Genomic DNA, 21,165 nt, shown 5'->3' with positions numbered 1-21,165 from the left:
ACCAGCTACTGCAACATTGTTCCGCATTACAAGTGAAACTGCAATTTTCTTTATGTCACAACTTGCCCAATTTCATGTTTTGCAGTAGGATGTTAGCAGTGTTATTAAGGCACTTAAGTACTCATTGATAGTAATAGAGAAAAAAATAAAAGTAAGAAAGCAGTGGCTTTTTATGCATAGACTGGCTACACCTGGTGCTCTCATGGTCATCTGATCCCTATCTGCTAAACTATTCTAAACAAGAAAAGCTTCTACACAATTATTGTGGAAAGCCAGACCACAACTAAACCAGAGGCATCCTTGGTAAGCAACGTATATTTATTTGGTAACATTTTCTGCGGCCCTGCTATTGGGCTTTCCTTCCTTTTCAGCTGTGCAGGTTCATTAAGAAGTGATGAGACAGTTTGACAGTTTAAATCATTCAAAGACTTAGCGAAACTGTTCTCGGGTTGTTTTTTCTTGGTTTAATACTCTGCACATTGCATTTTAAGGCATGTTTTGATGTTTGTTTCTTTTTTATGTGTAGGGCATGTTAGCACTTTTTACACCATGTCAAGTATGTGGTGCAATAGAGTTCATGGATGGAGTCTTGCCCTTTCATTCTGTAAAATATCATGTCGGTTTTTTGTGTCCAAGGCTGTTTTACATTTGAGTGTGATTGTAGCATTCTGCTAAGTTTTGCCTCTGTCACCCAACCTTGAAAGCTTACTACCCACTGCTGGTAGCATGACGCATGTAAAAATTTTTTTTTCAATAAAAGGAAGTCTGTCACTTATCCTGTGCACTGGTTGTCTTTGTCTTTTTGAATTGCAATTTGTTGCGTATATTTGCTCTGTTACATTTCAGATTAGGAATGGCTATCATGGTTGACATCGTTTAACCATATTGCACACAATGTGGATGATATGTACTAGGAATATATGGCCACCATTAACATAATAAATAGAAGTTAATAATTCAAGAATAGTGCCTTTGCATGGTGGTGCAGCCATGAATTGTGGCTATAAGGTACCAGCGGTGCAGGTAGCATTGCTTCAGCAGAATATATTTCAACTCTAATACTTTCAAACATCATTGCTTTTATCTGCATTTGTATAGCGCCAGTTCCTGTGAACAACACACATCTGGTGGAAGAGTGGCTCGCACCTGCAGTTTGCGCCAATGAATAGCCTATATTCTGCCCGTTTCCATGTTATTAGCATATTATTAAAGGCAGTAGTTCTTATAGTAGCCTGTCTGCCCAGTGTAGAAGTCATTGCGGGGTGTTAGGATCTCGTACACATCTTCAGCTCTGCAAGGGACACAGCATCTGGCACATAGTTTGTCACAGGCCATGTTTCAGGGCTAGTTGAGTTTACTCGCAAAGGGAGAACTAAGCTTGTTGAAATCAAAGTAAACCGCCTGTACACTCAGTGGCCTTCTTCATTTCATGTGACATATGGTTATAGTGATGACCCTTGCTTTATGCACTTCTTGTCCGGCAGCAGTATTTTGCTTTTGAAACACTCAGGATAACTTTCAGCAAGCTGGACAGGAATAACAGTGAAGAACCAGCAGATATTAATTGTCGAACTTATCATGCGAAGCTTCATACAGTATGATGAGGGCGTAAATAAATGAGGTGTTCAAGTCCTTGCAGCACGTCATGAGTTTGGAGCAACATGACGTATAGCACTGTTTTTATCGCATGCTCTAGGTTCAGCAGGTGTGGCCATGGTTGAAGTGCAGCGCAAGGTCAGGAAAACAGATATCTATGAGTAGCACCTTGGTAAAGGAGACGCTGGGAAAACTAGTGGGAAGCCTGGTGAACATCTGGTTGACCCAGCTGCTGGCTTCACCAGGCAAAGTATGATAAAGAGAAGGAAGTCAACACATCAGAAGGTTTTTACATATAAGCACTGTGCTAAGGTTCTCGGGCAGGTCTCTGTGATAACACGCCAACAAGCCTTAGTGTGCAAGCTATGCATGACCAACTACATATGCCTTCTGCTCGGACAAAGAACTGCTCATTGTAACTAACAAGGATGGAGTGGACAAAAAAACAGCCGCTCCATTAATCTGGTCTGACTGGTATCAACAATGTTTTGTAAGTGTGCATCGCTATACTCCCCAATGCCTTCTTGGGTGACATCACGAAGGACCAGCTTGCGGCAAGGGGTAATAGACATCTCTACAAGCTAAACATGCACGCATACATGGAGAGCACATTGCATCTATAAAGTTGGCACTTCACAGGGGCACTGGAGAAGGAATAGATTATTGACAGGGGGCAAAGACAAGCTTCTCTGCTACTAAATACCCAGCACTGTTGCCATGTAACGACCTCTGAAACAATCCCTCTCAAAGAGGAAATTATCTTTGTGTATCCGTAAAGAGGGCACACAGGCAAAGCCCATTCAGAAATTCTGCCAGCTTCAAAAGGCCCACTTTGCACATCCTGAATGCTTCTTTCTTAGACATTGCTGGGTGCAAGCATTCTAGTGTCCAAAAGTTGTCATTGAGAGCACTGTTGGTTTGGTGGCAATACAGTTTAGAAGCGATTGCAACAAACCTTCCTTCCTAGTTGGTCTGGAGGCTCACAGTGCTCAGGAAGAACACCATGAGACAAGCAAGGTGACTGGATGCCTCCAAGCCCTTGTTCGTTTATCACACTCTTCTGTTAGCAACAACCAAGAGACCTGAAACCAACAAGCTCAAGTTCGGAACTCATGTCGTTACTGTGGAGGATCCATAATAAAAAGCACAAAAACAGAAAACTCAAGGGAAAGGACAAAGCACCATACTTAGTACTGCTGCAGCCCACCCCCTTCTTTCATTTTGTCTGGTCGTGCTACATTTTTTTACAATAGATAGGCATGAACTTCTCCTGTGCACAGCTTACTGCAGAGAGCATAGGTGATGTTCCCAATCAGTGTCCGGTTTTTATATACACTATGTGCTGGCTTAAAGAGGCTCGAAACACTGCAATGGAAGCCTCTAGTGGAAAAGGTGCCTGGAAGAAGAAAAAAAAGAAGCTGTGCTGCAACCATCTTGGCAACATTTTGTCCCCTTAATAAAACTTGTGCTTCCACATCAACTTCAGCCCTCCAGTCTAAAGTACCAGCGCACTTATGAACGAATCCATTCTCAAAAGCATGTGCGATCCAGCCTGGGCATGAATCCGCATTGTGCTCCTGCATTGAAGGTGAATAACGCGTTCCATAATGTCAAATGTGTTTTAGTGGATTTCCCTGCAACTTGAATTTGTAATGTACAAAGAATCGTCAATGAAGCTTACTACGAGCACAGATGCGCTTGCAAATTATATCACAATTGAATATAATGAGCACAGTGTAAACCTATGTGCACTCCCACTCTTAGTGTGCTTTGCTGCACGATTCTTATTTCCACCCATGTATTGCGGTGTAGCAAGCTACAAAAGAAACGTTGCATAACTGGACCTTTTAAGATTACCTTTCTCGCAACACACCAATGTTTCGCGGTGATACATAAGCAATGTACTGCGGTGAAGCATACTAAAAGTGGAATGGGGCCACTAGCTGTCACTGGATATAAGACTCGCGCACTCGCCACTTCTCAGGTCGCCTAAGTGGTCATACTATGCTGGGTGATAGCGGCCCCCTTCCACTTTTAGTATGCTTCACCGCGTAACTAAAGTGTACTGCGGCGAAGAAGCAGCGCATTCGTATTGAGTGAATAAACAAATGATTTTTACAACAGCAAAGAAATAAACGCACACCATGCATCAGTCTACCACACGGAAGAGCGTCGCAACAAACGGTAGCTGATTCACACAGGCCGTGTAGCCCACTTGTTAGTCATGAAGGATATTATGTGCAATTCAAAATTTCAGACACACAGAAATATGTTTGCGTTCATACTCCTTGCGTAATAAAACTGCCAGAATTTCCACAATAGAAAGTAGTCTACAACACACAAACGTAAAGAACACAGAGATATGCCTCGTTTTCAACTTGGTCGTCATGCAAATGACATCTAGCTAGGAAAAACGTGAACTTTAAGACGCACGCTTTTTGGGCTCAGGAGCCGGAGCGCCCTATGCATTGCAGCGAGGCGGCGAGTGCGGACGGGACGCGGATTTCGGTAGTGGCGCTGTAGTCACGTGGGCTGGCTCCCTCCGCTGCTTCGCCATAGAATAAAGGGCTTCGCGCGCTCGTTCGTGCCGGCTTGATTCGCGACGTTGACTGTTTTTTGGTATTTCAACCTACGGTCTGTTTCGCGCGCAGTCGGCCGAACAAGGTGAGAAGTAGGAAGGTCGAAACGTCAACGGCAACGACATTGCTTCGCTCCCGGCTGTGCAACAGGATATAAGTGGAAAAAAGAAAAGCAGCCGTCGTTGTTCACCACACCGAAAGATGAATAAGGACGGCGAATTTGGGAACGCAACTTGCCCCGCCAAGACAAGAAACTCGACGAAACATGCGCGGTTTGTGTGCGAAACATGCTAAAAGAGTAGGTGGATTTTTAAGCGATTCAACTGCAGATGGCCTAAGGGTGACGATATCCAGCACATTATCACTGCTGTATTATCGTGTCAGCTCGAGATTTAGGTTTGTTATGACATCCAGGTTAAGCGAGGATTCGCTGGAAAACGTTTTCGGTATAGTCAGGCAATCATGTGGGTTTAATGACCATCCAACACTAACGCAGTTTCTAATTGTCGTTAATTGCCTATCCTTTTATAACCTTGTGAAAATAGTACGCTCAGGCAATGTTGACCTTAATGGAGCTAGTGGAGAAATGAGTTCTCTCCTGAGCGCGCAAGATGCTCCAGCTCAATAAGCCAGGGCTGCTGCAATCGACCATCTCATTGAGGAAGGAAACCTGGCTTCAGCCGAGCACATGCTTCGTAGTATTCCTGCATGCTGAGCACAGAGAGTTGGTGGAGCAGAAAAGCAACGACCGTCTAATACATTACATGGCAGGGTATGTTGCTCGAAAGCTTCTGAAGTGTTATGACTGCATGCCTTGCAAGGCCTTTCTTTTGGAAACCTCCAATACGGAAAGCAGAAAGTCTGAGTTCACTGTGACATGCGACAAGGGAGGGTTGTTATATCCTTCGCTGGAGCTTTTCAGGGCAGTGAAGAAGTTGGAGGACATCTTCACTGTGTTCTTCAGCCGAGAGAAACTCTGCAGTGACAGCATAGTGGATGTAATGTTGCTAGTGAAGGAGAACTTCGGCTATGCCTTAGGCTGCAGCCAGCACTCAGATGCGCTCACAACAGGGTTGACCAAGTTCTATGTGCTGACCAGGCTGCACTCTAATATACAAGGGATCAACCAAACGCGACAGGAATGGCGTAAAAAGAAATTGCACGCGAAGATAAGCCGTTCCTCATAGTGCCTCTCTCGTTGCAGCCATGCACTTTGAGAAAGGAGTAGCTGCCCATCTTTTCTACCAATAAAGCGAAATAAAGAGAAATCGTGGTGGCCAAAAACAATTTGGCCACCACGAGTTCTCTTTATTTTGCTGTGTTGTGAAATTTCGCTATCCTTGGTAATCATTACGGTCGCATAATAGTGGCATCACCATAGGATTAACTCTCTAGCTTTCAGTGGATATATGCTTTCGTAAACAAAATCGCACTCAAAGGAATGAAACCTCATCATATCTGGCCTCTGTTCCGAATGTGTTAGTACACGCGCCGCAATTGTTTGGCTCACTTCAACTTGTGAATGCGATTGGGTACTGACCTGTATAAAAACTGTTAATGCCAAATGAATTAAGCAATTTACCAGCATTCACTATTTACCTCTTCTACGGTGTTCACGAGCTTTTAGTTTAGAAATCAGTCGCATCGTCGTGCGGCCGTTAGTCTGCACTCGTTAGGTCGGCTTTATTTTCACACAAGCTTGGAGAACGTCCGCCTTTCCACCTTTCTCTGCGCCTTGTCTTAATCATTTCAGGGGAAGTTTTCAGAAAACATGCTACGGAGCTGCGCGCTTTCTTTTTTCGGTGCGACACCAAGCGCACACGGCTTTCTCTACGTTTAAAATGCTTAGAGTTTCGCGTTCCATACAGCCCATGCTCTATTGGCACCACCTGGTGGCATCGACGTGAGATGCCACACCCATGGGCTCTCCGTGATCCCACTACCCCCTTCTAGTTCACTATACCGAGGACAGGACGTCAAAGACGATTCATTACCATTTCTACTCGAGCGAGCATTACCGCGACTTTCCAACCTTTCAATGAAATTGCAGCTCATTTTTCCTGATAGAGGCACAAATTCCCTGAGTTTTTCCAGACTACTCAAAATCCCTGAGAATTCCCGGTTTTCCCGGCTGGTAGACACCCTGAAGTATATTGGCCACAATTGAAGGCCTAATTTGGGCACCTAATGTGGCTAGCGAAGTAATATCGAAGAAAACGTGGGATGCTTGGTCCACAGAGAACCATATGCACGCTGCTTGTTATCCTACACTGGCGAGGCAAAAAACTCCGGAAAGGTTGCGATAACATCGAAGTGAAGGTAATGCCCTCAAGCGAACGTGTTGCAATCCGTCGAGTCCCCACAGTAGCGGCGGTGAGCGACCTTTGCTTCTTTTTTTGGTCTGCTAGCCAGAAACCGTCCAAAACTCAGTGAGGCCAAATTCACTCAGCCAGAGAAAAACGAACGCACACCGAAGTGCGCCACGTGGTTATCAGGGCAATACGAGAAAAACGCATGCGCTCTGGCTGGTTCAGCAGCCCACGGGAAGCAAGAACAAAAAAGAAAAAGGAGAGACTCAATGTGTCCTTGCAAATAGAAGTGCAAGTAGAAAAATAAATAACAACGTAGTTACCTTTGCTGGCTTTAGTGTCTTGATATGTGGATGCTTTGGTGCAGGTGAAAAAACTGTTGATATTCTTTTCAGTGAGATGACGGCACAAATGAACCATCACACCGCTTCGTCTCATCGGACCTCGCAGCGTGCTTTGTCAACTTGTAGGATAGTGAGTTGATTTGGCTCGTCTCGTTGTATGGTCCGATGTATGACTTTAGAAAAGTCAATGCACCTTTGGAGTCAAATGTTCATAAGTACATCAAACCCACAGAGATCTGGAATTGAAAATCGGAAATGTCAACGCACCAAACAACTTCGGAAATGTCAACGCACCTTTCACATCAAAAGTTTATGTGATCTTTATACCCATAAAGTTTCAGAATTCAAGTCCCTGTTATCCATAGACTCCGCGGCCTCCGCGAGATGCCGCAACGACACCGCTCTCCATCAATACACACTTCAAACTTTGTGCTCGGATGGGGTTCTTTGCGTTGTGTCACTCCAGGCGCATGAGCGTTGCCACGAAATCCTACCCAAGTTCACAATCTTCGCGCCGAAATGTCTTTTAGAGCATGAAAAACACATTCTAGATTAAATGCAGAATGATTTCCGGCGACGGGGGTTGTTTTGGTCGGCGGAGCATGACAGCATGGGAAAATTTCGGGGAGGGGCTGAAGGCCCATAAGACCCCCCCCCCCCGCCCCTGCTGTAGGCCACAGGCAAACGGGAGAAGTCCCACCCATCAATAAATAAAAAAACAGCAGCACAGTGTTTGCATGGCAGTTTTGACTTTTTGAAGTCAAAGCATGTGCAGCTTGGAGTGATAAAATTCACCTCATGAAAGACTGTTACTGAGAGAATGAATGAGAAAGGTTCCTCCACTGCAAACTTCCACGTCTTTGGGCCTGTAATCAGACACTCGTGCGAGCCGTTCCATGATATGCCTTGTTATAACAGGGTGCATCCCATAGAGGAACTTAGGCACAGCACAATAATGAAGGTCGTACGTGGACGAAAAACTTAAGGAACTGCATCTCTTTTTGTGGAAAAACATTTTCTGCCGAAACTCTCAAAAGCCCTTGCAGGCTACGATAACCACAATTTCCAGCTAAGTAGGCCTTGAGTTCCTTATTTTTTTTATTCTGTTGTGTTGTTTTGTGCTAAAAGGGAGGTCCATCCTATGCATCTTTACCCACATTTCTTTTACTGAGAGCCACTTCCTGCTTATATAGGCTTGTAACTTCTCGTTTTCTTTTCATTGTGGCGACTGCTTCAAGGCTTCCAATGCTTTCGTTAGGTCATCCCCATTCGCACTGGCTGCTACTTGTCTGAGCACAAAGTCGACATCTTCACCTTCATTTTCTTTTTTGGAGAGCCACCTGTACCAAGCCTTTCTTTATGAAAGTCGCACAGGGCTGGCCAACTGTTCGGGAAGGCAGCAGAAAGTGCGCTGATCTCTGCCGTGCTATATTCCACCATCCAAAGCATAGGACTCAGACTTGGGTTCCACGCCTTAAAGGGCCCCTCACCAGACCCCATAGAAAGTTTTGGTTATATGCTGGAAGTTGTTACGTGTTCTCTAGGGAGCGTTCTGCCACCAAATTTTTCAAATCGGCTCATTAATAGCCGAGATAGACATACTTCAGTGCCGCAAACCCATGATTTCAGCAGGCTGCCTCCACTGCCAAACAAGTCGCTCTCTCCTCTCGCCCCGTCTAGCCTACGCAAGCGAAATGCCTTCCCTGCGTTCTCCCATACCGGACCTCGAGGATCGCATGACGCATACGTCACAGGCCCCGCTCTTCATTTTTTTCTTCTCAATTTTTTTTCGGCGCTTCGCACTTCCGCTGACGACGTTGCCCGCGAGCTGTTGTCTCGTTCGCACACCGCACGGTGCGAAGTAAAACAAAAAACACGTAGACATTCCGTTTGTGTTTTACTATTTCTCTAAACTTCAATTCGTCAATTCAAGCAACAGATCGCAGAGATAACAGATGTCTTGAATAATTCTCGCTCGGAAGTCACGTGTCACCACGAGCGACGTCACACTGCGGACACGATTACGTCGCCATCCGGCTTGGAGCGTGGCGGCCGCGAGTGAAGAAGGAAACGGCGTTCGGATTGACATGTCAGATCTTTTCGCGGCGCGTAGTGGCGTGATACTTTGCTCGCAGACACGATTGTTATCGCACAATGTATGCTCTGCGCTTGTCAGCTCAAAATGGCCAGACCTGGTGAGTGGCCCTTTAAAGATGTTTAGTGCCTCTTCGATGCAGTGAGCTGTTTCAAATCGTACAATGAAAGCACCTGCAATAGCATAGGAACTTGCTGTTTTCAACACTATCAGGAAGAGTGGAAGGGCATAATCCGTTGTTTCGTAAGTAGCATCAAGACATGCCACATGGTCACTATACTTCAGTATTAACTCCTTCATGAACTCAGTTTGAACGCGAAGCAGCAGTGTCTGCTTGCATTGCTGTGCACAGCTTCCAAAGCATCACAATCATGTAATTCTGCCTGTGGTTCCATTTGGCCTTCTGAATCATTTTCCACCGACTTGATGTGATAGGGTCGAAAGAAAGAATTTGTTCCTGGTGCTTTATTATTTTGCTCTTTCAGTTGTGCCACATACTCTGCCACATTCTCTTGATCAACTGAACTAAACCTCTCCTTGTGAAGTGCCTTCTGGATATGAGTTTTTGTCTTTCGTCGTAGGGTAAAAAATCTCTGCATGTGGTCAGGGTCTGCTTGTTCGAGAACAGAACTTCTCGGACAAAAAAACCTCAGACAGCTTTCAACGGTTCTTGCAGATGTCACACCTTGTACGAGATCGCACATTTTTTTGGACACTTCTGCATTTGTTGGTTGTGCGTAGCCTGCACAGTGAGCATCAACGTCATGGTCGGAGTGGCTTTCTCTGTCGGACATGCAGATATAGAAGCGATGCTGGCACCGCACAGGTTTGCCACTAGCTGCTTCTTGCAGTGCCAACCTCAGTCGGTGCATCACTTCTTTTGAAGCTGTTTCAAAACGAAGGCAATAGATATATGGAAAAACAGGAAAATACCATAAGAGTAAAGGAGAAAAGAAACGAAGCCATAATGAAGCACAGAGCGCTATGGGGATACAATAGGTACGAGGTCCTCCGAGGTATGTGGAAAGGTGTAATGGTTCCAGGACATACTTTTGGAAATGCGGTTGTTTGCTTTAAATCAGGGGTACAATCAGGACTCGGCAGGAACTAAAGGTCAGTGGGTCGCCTCGCATTGGGCGCTCACGGGAAGACTACAAATGAAGCTGTGCAAGGTGATATGGGCTGGAATAGTTTTGAAGTGAGGAAAGCTCGCAGTAAAATTGAGTATGAAGAACGGCTGAGGAATATGGAAGAAAGTAAATGGGCTGGGAGAGTGTTCAGGTATCTGTACAGGAAAAACATTGATTCACAGTGGAGGAAAAGAACTAGGAAGCTTACCAGCAAGTATGCGGCCTGTAGGGTGGACAACACAACAACAAAGGTCAAGCGGAAAGTCAGAGACGCTGAATTAATCTCATGGGTGGCGGTAATGGAAAAGAAACCTGCCATGAGTAACTACTTAAGAGGAAAAAACGAAATCAGGAAAGAAACCATTTATGATAACTCAAAGGGAAGCTCATTACTTTTCGAAGCGAGATCAGGATGCCTTAAAACACGCACCTATAAAGCGAGATATAAGAAGGAAGAAGAAGCATGTGCTTGCTGTGGTAAAGCTAGGGAAACTACGGAGCATGTTTTATTAGAATGTGAAGACGTCTACCCAGCGGTCGATTTAGGCACCACTGGCCTCCTTGAAGCCCTTGGGTTCAGCGAGAGCAGTGGAAAAATAAACATGTCTGCAATAGGCATTAGTAAGAGGTGATTGGAGAATTGGTGGAAGAAAAGTAGGAAAACGACAAAAGACGGAGACGTACAAAAGCACAGTTCGCAATAAGGGATCAGAAAATTTGGGCGTGGTAGTTCATAGTGTTTTTTTTTCATTGTTTAACATAGGTAGGACATTCGGCCGTATAATAGCAAGAGCTTGGTGGCACAACCCACCGCTCCGTTCCAAAGGGGACGCTCATAACATCCATCTATCCATCCAGAGGCATACAAAGACAGAATTCCGAGTAATGCTTCAAAAAGTTTGGTGCTGGGAATTCTTGGTGCCTGTGGGTTTCCTCACTATAGGTAGATTAGGCAAAATAAGAACAAGAGCCTGGTGGTGCAATCAAACACCCCATTTCAAAGGGGACGTTCACAGTATTCAGCCATCCGTCCATCAATCCATCCATCCATTGAATTTTCAACTACAGAGGTCTGGACTAGTTGCCTCCTCGTTGTGTTTATTTTGCGAAAAGGAAACCTAATTTTAGGGTTTTATGTGCCAAAGCAACGATGTGATTATAGACGAGAAAACCATGGCCAGGCGGCGCTACTGCGCCTCCTGACAGCGCCCCTATGCGGAAACGTCAAGCAGCGCGGTCGCGTCGTGGCGCAGTCTCCGCTTTGTTTACATTGTGCCGTCCGCGCTTTTCTTCGCTGCTCGTTCTCACGGCGCTCCACTTTCGGCGGCGGCAGATCGCCTGCTTGCGCAACAACGATGCAAAGATTGCCGTGCGGTTTCAAGAAGGTTGCCGACGCCGACAGCTTTTTTCCTGACGGCAACCTCACGATAGGGGAGCGTCTGCGTCCGAACGTGTACGGCGTTGAACAAATTGTGGACGGTGATGTGAGATTGAAAGCCAAGTGCATGTCACAGGTGTCCGACAAGATCGTATACGACGTCGAGTTAGAGGTACGCACCATGTTCAGAAATTTAGCCACTTTTATTTCAATTACAACATAAGTCACACTGGCAGCAGGAACTTCTGTTGTCATACTACTCGATGACTGCAGATCCATTGGGCTGCTTCTTGACGGTTCGTCACTTCACAAAGGCATGTTCTGGAGTCTGTTTCACACGTGTCTTGCTGCTGCTCAAGAGCTGTGTCACTGCAGTACGAAAGCACATGTCCCGGTGGCGCTGACTGCTGAGAAGACTGTTGTGATTGCCATTGGTCTGTTTAGCGCCGCTTCCATCTGCATCGCATATAAATGAAACAGTATGTGTGCCTATTTGTTGTGGGGATTAAATTATTCCCAATAATATGTTTGCAAAGGTAACGTTCCTGTGATTGTGTGCATATATTATTGTACAAGAGTGGCACCACTACAAGTTATGATACTTGCACACTTAGATACTTAGAAAGCCTGGGCAAACAAAAAACATAACGCGCACGTCTCGAGCGGCTGCTTTCCGATCTGCCGCCTCCCGACGCACGCGACGACGGCGGCTTGCATTAAAGACGGTCTGCTACCACACAAAAGTAGCGCGCGGCCCCTTTCGTTACCTGCACAACGAGTAATTTAAGTTGCAGCATTTGGAAAAGGGAAATAATTCTCTAGAGCTCGTCCATGCCGATCGCGAGGGAAGGCACAGTGCAATCAAATAAATTCGGGGGTTCTAAGTGCCAAAACCATGCCAAAACCACGAAATCATTATGAGGCCCGGTATAATGGGGAGTGTCAGGAATAATTTTAACCTCTGGGGGTTCTTCAACGTGCACAAAAATCAAAGCACAGGGTAACAAGGGCGTTCTTGCATTTTGCCCCTATCGAAATGCGGCCGCCGTGACTGGGAATCGAGCACGCGTCGTAGAGCTTAGCGGCGCAATACGCATGCATTTACCGCTAACAAACGGCGGATGCCACCACAATTCAACAACGCGACACGACTAAACAAACGGCCGTGCACTAAAAACAGGCATATGATTATTCCGCTTTCAAGATATTACGCGCGAATGCGAAAGTATGAAACTTACTTGACTCGGCGCACTGCAGTTATCCATGCTTGTCGTCTGTCCTCGTACCACTTCCCCGGAAATCTGTAAAACTTCACGGGCGGCGTACGACCTTTCGTGTTTTCGAGGCTGCTGAGGCAATCAACAACACATCAATATTGCGTGCCACCTTTCATGGCTGATAAGGTCGCACTCGGCATCGCAAAAACCACGCGCACGAGCGCTCCCGCCGTACAGAACACGGGCGCGTGCTAGCGCAGCGACGACCCTCGAAACTTCCATCGGTCCGCTAGGGGAGCATGCGGCGCTGGTGCCGCGCGGGCAAACTTTAGGTTGCCTCGTCTATTGACCTTTGCTCAGCGATCCCATGGTGACGTGTCCGTTGCTTGCCTCAACTGCGTCCGCGTTTACAATGCAAGCGCGTGACGCCTGTGTTGCGTAGCAAACCTTCGTTTCGAAGGATATCGTAGACGGTGACGTGGTTGACAACACAAAGGTTTGGCCGCAGCTTTAGAGGATGTGTAAGTTCTTTCAGAGCTCATTACGCCTTGCCCAAACGGTGCGAGCAGCGTATACGGTGTTTTTACTAAAAGCAGGGCTAGAAATGCATTCCAAGCTGTTAATACTTTCCGCTTATGAACTAGAGCAGGGTCAGTGCATTTTACTTTACCTTCTTTTTTGGCAAACATTTTGATTCTCACTCAGTAAGGTTCCTCAATGTGACCACTATCTGATTGTTCATTACCATCATAATCGCTCATGGGTGTGCTCAGTTGTGACAACTTTGTTCTTGTTGCGCACAAGGTTAGAAATATAAATGTTCTGTACATAGTGTTAGCTTGTAGCAGAGACGTATTATGGCTAGTCCCTCGCTTACTCACTAGACAGTTACGAAACGTTCAGCTTCGAACGTTCATGTGCTGTCGGCGTAGTCGCCGTCAGTCATGGTCGGGCGCATTGATTCAAATGTGCGCCTACTCACACTTATTATTGGTACGTTGGTGATATAGTGGGCATAAGTTCGCATGCGAATCGAGATCGATGTGTGCAGATGATGTGCGAGAAGCTTACTATGCCAGAAATGGCACTACTTCCTTCTGTAATAAACAGTACTAATTCTTGAGTGCCGATGTTTCTGGACCATGTCCTTTTGAGGTTCGCAGTACAGTCTTGGCAGATGAGTTATCTCTTTTTTTTATCCTCGAGGAAAGCCGTGCATTGCGAAGGGCTGGCAACAGAGACAATCCTTATGTAGCAGCGGCCACAGATTGATTCCATTCCTTGTTTGAGTCATTTTTTTTTTTTTGCAGCTAACAACCGCAGACGCCTTCTCTCTATCATTCCACGTTTTGCAGCATGAATTGAGCACAGTGCGATAGCGAACCCCGACTTGCATTTTCGACAGCTGATTGCACAGTTACAGGGCAGAAGCAGTAATGGTTTCGTATTCGTGTGCATCTGCTGAGGGAACGTGCGGCGTGCCGCTGGAAGCGTAATGTTGTTCCTGTAGAGCAAACTTCTCCGCAAAAATGGTTAATAAAGCATGCCATAGTGAGGGATTTCGGATTAGTTCTCTCCTCCTGGGGTTCTTCAACGTGTGCATTGAATTTACGGTAGGCAAGTGCTTTTGCATTCAACAATAATTAGAATGCGGCCACCGCGGCTGGTATCGAACCTGTGACCTCCTGCTCACTATGTTTTCTGTGGCGAGATTGAAAAAAAAAGTTGTCAGTTACTTTAGTATACGCTAAAGAGGACGAAGGCGGAAGCCTGCCCAATCATGAGGCATTCAGTACTTGACATTTTCATTCTAATGTGTTGTTACTTCCTATTGTTTACTTCCACCAAAGGTTGTGAGTTCAAGTGCCTTAATTAACTCTGTCTCAATTAACTTTGCCTTAACACCAGAGGTTGTGCATTCGACTCCAACCAAAGGCCTGGTTCAAGTGCCTTAATTAACTTTGCTTTAACACCAAAGGTTGTGGGTTCGACTCCCACCCAAGGCCGTGGGTTCAACTCTCGACCTTCCCAATGTTAAATGGAATCCAACTTGGAGATATAGCTGGTTCACACATATCTCCAGGTGGGTTCGACTCCCACCAAACCTCGTGGGTCCAAGTGCCTTAATTCACTTTGCCTTAATCAACACCACAGGTCATGCTGACACTTCTTCGCTTCGGCTTCATGCTTTCTTATAAAGAAAGTGATGGCCTTATTCACCCTAATTAACACCTAAGGTCGTGGGTTCAACTCCCACCAAAGGTCAAGAGTTCGACTCACTACGAATTAAGGCACCATAACGCCGGACATTCGATTTTCCAACCCATGAGCCCTCTGAAGGTTTTTGCCTTAATAGACATTTTCCCGTCAACGGTTTTCTGTTATAAAAAAAGGATTATCATGAGGCTCCACTCCACAAGTACGGGCCTGATTTTATATGTGTCTGTAATCTTGTCTTTCGGAGCCTCAGTATTAGGTCTCGCCAGAGAAATGTTTGCATGCTTTTGCTAATCTTAAAGGTATAATTAACCTTAAGCCTTAGGAACACTTATTCTGTTCAAACATTGAGAACAAAAGGCATATGATGATGATGGTGAATCCACAATTATTGGCACAAACCCACCTACATCATCATCATCAGCCTGGTAACGCCCACTGCAGGGCAGAGGCCTCTCCCATACATCTCCAACAACCCCGGTCATGTACTAATTGTGGCCATGTCGTCCCTGCAAACTTCTTAATCTCATCCGCCCACCTAACTTTCTGCCGCCCTCTGCTACGCTTCCCTTCCCTTGGAATCCATTCCGTAACCCTTAATGACCATCGGTTATCTTCCCTCCTCATTACATGTCCTGCCCATGCCCATTTCTTTTTCTTGATTTCAACTAAGATGTCATTCACTCGCGTTTGTTCCCTCACCCAACCTGCTCTTTTCTTATCCCTTAACGTTACACCTATCATTCTTCTTTCCATAGTTCGTTGTGTCGTCCTCAATTTGAGTAGAACCCTTTTCGTACGCCTCCAGGTATCTGCGCCGTAGGTGAGTACTGGTAAGACACAGCTATTATATACTTTTCTCTTGAGGGATAATGGCAACCTGCTGTTCATGACCTGAGAATGCCTGCCAAACGCACCCCAGCACATTCTTATTCTTCTGATTATTTCCGTCTCATGATCCGGATCCGCCGTCACTATCTGCCCTAAGTAGATGTATTACCTTACGACTTCCAGTGCATCGCTGCCTATTGTAAATTGCTGTTCTCTTCCGAGACTGTTAAGCATTACTTTAGTTTTCTGCAGAATAATTTTTAGACCCACTCTTCTGCATTGTCTCTCCAGGTCAGTGAGCATGCATTGCAATTGGTCCCCTGAGTTACTAAGCAAGGCAATATCATCAGCGAATCGCAAGTTACTAAGGTATTCTCCATTAACTTTCATCCCCATTTCTTCCCAATCCAGGTCTCTGAATACCTCCTGTAAACACGCTGTGAATAGCATTGGAGATATCGTATCTCCCTGCCTGACGCCTTTCTTTATTGGGATTTTGTTGCTTGCTTTATGGAGGACTATGGTGGCTGTGGAGCCGCTATAGATATCTTTCAGTATTTTTACATATGGCTCATCTACACCCTGATTCCGTAATGCCTCGATGACTGCTGAGGTTTCGACTGAATCAAACGCTTTCTCGTAATCAATGAAAGCTATATATAAGGGTTGGTTATATTCTGCACATTTCTCTATCACTTGATTGATAGTGTGAATATGGTCTATTGTTGAGTAGCCTTTACGGAATCCTGCCTGGTCCTTTGGTTGAGAGAAGTCTAAAGTGTTCCTGATTCTATTTGCGATTACCTTAGTAAATAGTTTGTAGGCAACGGACAGTAAGCTGATCGGTCTATAATTTTTCAAGTCTTTGGCGTCCCCTTTCTTATGGATTAGGATTATGTTAGCGTTCTTCCAAGATTCCGGTACGCTCGAGGTCATGAGGCATTGCGTATACAGGGTGGCCAGTTCCTCTAGAACAATCTGTCCACCATCCATCAACAAATCTGCTGTTACCTGATCCTCCCCAGCTACCTTCCCCCTTTGCATATCTCCCAAGGCTTTCTTTACTTCTTCCGGCGTTACCTTTGGGATTTCGAATAACTCTAGACTATTCTCTCTTCCATTATCGTCGTGGGTGCCACTGGTACTGTATAAATCTCTATAGAACTCCTCAGCCACTTGAAATATCTCATCCATATTAGTAATGATATTGCCGGCTTTGTCTCTTAACGCATACATCTGATTCTTGCCAATTCCTAGTTTTTTCTTCACTGCTTTTAGGCTTCCTCCGTTCCTGAGAGCATTCTCAATTCTATCCATATTATACTTCCTTATGTCAGCTGTCTTACTCTTGTTGATTAACTTCGAAAGTTCTGCCAGTTCTGTTCTAGCTGTAGGGTTAGATGCTTTCATACATTGGCGTTTCTTGATCAGATCTTTCGTCTCCTGCGATAGTTTTCTGGTATCCTGCCTAACGGAGTTACCACCGACTTCCATTGCACATTCCTAAATGATGCCCACAAGACTGTCGTTCATTGCTTCAACACTAAGGTCCTCTTCTCGAGTTAAAGCCGAATACCTGTTCTGTAGCTTGATCTGGAATTCTTCTATTTTCCCTCTTACCGCTAACTCATTAATCGGCTTCTTATGTACCAGTTTCTTCCGTTCCCTCCTCAGATCTAGGCTAATTCGGGTTCTTACCATCCTGTGGTCACTGCAGCGCACCTTGCCGAGCACGTCCACATCTTGTATGATGCCAGGGTTAGCGCAGAGTATGAATGAAGTCTATTTCATTTCTAGTCTCGCCGTTAGGGCTCCTGCACGTCCACTTTCGGCTATCCCGCTTGCTGAAGAAGGTATTCATTATTCTCATATTATTCTGTTCCGCAAACTCTACTAATAACTCTCCCCTGCTATTCCTAATGCCTATGCCACATTCCCCCACTGCCTTGTCTCCAGCCTGCTTCTTACCTACCTTGGCATTAAAGTCGCCCATTAGTATAGTGTATTTAGTTTTCACTCTACCCATCGCCGATTCCACGTCTTCATAGAAGCTTTCGACTTCCTGGTCATCATGACTGGATGTAGGGGCGTAGACCTGTGGGTGCGTAGACCTATGGGTGCAGCGATGGCGTAGAGGTAGAACACCCGCCTCGCGTGCAAGAGGTCCGTGGTTCGAATCCCGGTGCCGGCAATTTTCCACGGGATTAAAAAAAAAGAATCCGCGTGTTGATAAAATTGCACAAACAGGCCTGGAGTGTGGCCTGATCCCGGTGACCAGAACCGGTAACACACTCCCTCACCAGAGCAGGATTGGCCACCCTGGTGCAGTACTTGGCCACAACCTCCCATATGAACACAACAAACCCACATACATCCAGGCACAAATATCAATGACGACATAGAAGACAGGGTGAACTTGCGAGTGGAAACCTACTTCCTTGATGAAAAAGCTGAAAATTCCTTCCAGCAACTTGGCTCACGAATATGAATCCCACAGCATGCACTGCATTGAAGAACAGGAGATGAATTTCAGCACCTGGAATCAGCTTTTTATGCGAAGCATATTAACGTAGGTTTCGGGCCTTCGCGCGACGCCCGGCGGTGGCCACCATGGACCCTGAAGTGGGGTCACGTGACATGACGTCACACAGGCTGCAGATGGGGCCGCATATCGCGCTATCGGTCGCCTCCCGGCGGTGGCCACCATTGACCTTCAAGTAGGTCACGTGACATGAAGTCACGTGATGACGTCACACCGGCTGCAGATGGGGCCTTATATCGCGCCGTCGGTCGCCTCCCGGCGGTGGCCACCATTGACCCTGAAGTGAGATCACATGATGTGACGTCACGTGATGACGTCACACCGGCTGCAGATGGGGCCTCATATCGCGCCGTCGGACGTCGCCCGGCGGAGGCCTCCACGCTTCGGTTCGCGCCGTCGTGATCACGTGATATGTGACGTCACGCCAGGGATGAAGCGGTGCGCGCCCACCGTCGCGTCAGTCTCTGTGCCCGCAGCCGCGCCAGCGTCTTTGCGCCGGGCGTGTATGCGGTCAAGATGCCTCCAAACGCTAAGGATACGCTAAGATTAAGCCCAGTGGATGCTTCGCATCCACTGGGCTTAACCTAGATAAGTTTCCAATTTTTATATTTTGCAGTCAATCTAAAATAGTTTAAAAGAAAGGTATGCGTTATATTACGATAGCAACTATGTGGACACTCCAAGCGCATTTCCACCGTTGGCGTGAGGTTCTGTATAAGTCCAAAGGCGATAACACTGTCGCCTTACGCTGCATGAAAAAGCTGAAAATTCCTTCCAGCAACTTGGCTCACGAATATGAAGCCGAATGAAGCCGTGCGAGGGGAGCCGACTCTCTCGCCCACGCAAAGAAGACGAAAGCAGGCAGGAAGCCCAGAACCAGCTGTCAGAGGTTTGGACATCTGGCAAAATAGTGTCGTGGGACACATTGATGTAGAATTTGCCCCGAGAACCATGAGCATGCTGAATGCAAGTCTGTGAGACAGCCTAAATGTGCAATTGTGCGGGTAATCACGTGGCTTCTTTCTCAGGATGTCCACAGAACGAGGCAGCATCCATACTACGCAAACATTAATTAATTCATGGGAAGCAACCACAACACAAGGAGCCCCTTCCGAATCTTGATGCAGTGAGCCGAGCGAATAATGGCCAGTTTACAGCAACTGAACAAAAATTAAAAGAACTATTGTATTCATCGGCGTTAAAGCAGCAAGCTGTGCAAGGGTCTCAGAGACAGTGGAGTCATCATTCTGGCATGGCCACTGGAGGCCACACATCACAACATTAGCGGCCTAACCTAGGTCAACCTCAGCGATCTTCTCAGAACACCCCTCAACGATCACCGCAGACAGCAACTGGAACATCGGCTTTCCAGGATAACACCGCACCACTCAGTGTTGGGCAGATGATCCTACCCATGCTGTTCGCTGCAGTTCGAGCAATTGTCACAGCTCTACCTCAGGCGAACAAGCTTCTGGAGGTAAAGGCACTGCTGTCTATGCAGCCATTAATGAGCCAGCTGTTCACGGATGGCGATCCTGAGTAGTGCTTGCAAAAGTGTCGCAATATTTCCGTGGAATGCTAATAGCCTTCCATCAAAATCTGCTGCTTTTTGCAAGTTCGTTGCACATTACAGCTTCCTTGTGCTGTGCGCACAAGCGGCTGGAGTATGCGATGACTTCCGTCTTGCCAATTACATAATATATGAATCCTCTCGTCCAGCTGGAAGCAGTACAACAATGCTCTGCATTCGAAAAAATTTGCCCTCTCACCTCACTCAATCAAGAAGTTCAGATTTTCCTGAATATGTAGGCTGCAAAGTATATCTCACAAAACTATGTTTACCTATGTTGTATATCTCACAAAACTATACCTACAAGGATTGAGACGTATTACGATTGATAATTTGGTAAATATTTTTAGCAACACAGGATCAAACATTACCACATGTGGGGACTTTAACGCACACAACGTAACACGGGGGAGTAATCATTGTGATGCCCATGGGAATTCCTTCAATGTGCCGCAGAAAGATGCAATTTGTCAGTATTGAATGATGGACCTGTTACATTTATGAGGGATTATCGCTACGCCAGTTGCACAGACATAACACTGCTCTAATGATCTTGTTACTGACACTGGGTGGACAACAGATGCAGAAACATATGGAAGCGATCACTTCCCAATTCTTATATCACATCCACATTTAAAAAGTAGTGCGAAATGGAGATAAGGAGAGTTAACAAACTGGCAGCTCTTTCATCAGCACTTGTCCAGTCGAGTGGATTGTGAAGCTGACGTAGAAAAACTCACATCAGCAATACAAGAAACAATGAAAATGTGTACGAAACAAGTGCCCCTTCCTTACGAGTATACATCAGTTGATGGAGAATGTGAACATTTGAGAACTGTAAGACGAAGAGCAGAAAGAGCTTGTCACCAGAGTGGAAAAATAGAAGCATATAGAAATTCGCAGCAAATCCACTCACTCATGCGGAGACAACTACAAAAATTAGGGAAAGAAGATGGAGTAAACTTTGACACCAGTTCCACGAGTATGGATGACTATTCGTGCATTAAGCGACCCTGCTGTTCAAACACAACCATTTCATGCTCTTGCAATAGCCAAGGATACTTCAGAATTAGTGACTGCTGAAGAATTCTGCAAAGTTATAACTAGAACAAGCGTATCTATTACTAGTGCTGAGCTTCAATGTTTGGTTGAAATGACAAAACAAAAAGTTCTTGCGTGTATTCATTCGCAGAATGTAGAATTCGACTACGAATTCTCTATGATGGAGCTGAAATGTGCGCTTGCGTCTTGTAAGACAAAGACTGCTGCAGGTACAGACTTCATTAGATATGGTATGTTGCAAAATATGGGAGCTAATGGTCGATTGGCGCTTTTGGAATTACTCAATGACTTGTGG

Source organism: Dermacentor albipictus, chromosome 2, assembly GCF_038994185.2.
Source record: "Dermacentor albipictus isolate Rhodes 1998 colony chromosome 2, USDA_Dalb.pri_finalv2, whole genome shotgun sequence".
In the NCBI taxonomy this organism is placed as follows: domain Eukaryota; kingdom Metazoa; phylum Arthropoda; class Arachnida; order Ixodida; family Ixodidae; genus Dermacentor; species Dermacentor albipictus.
Note: the sequence above shows the minus strand (reverse complement) of the source record.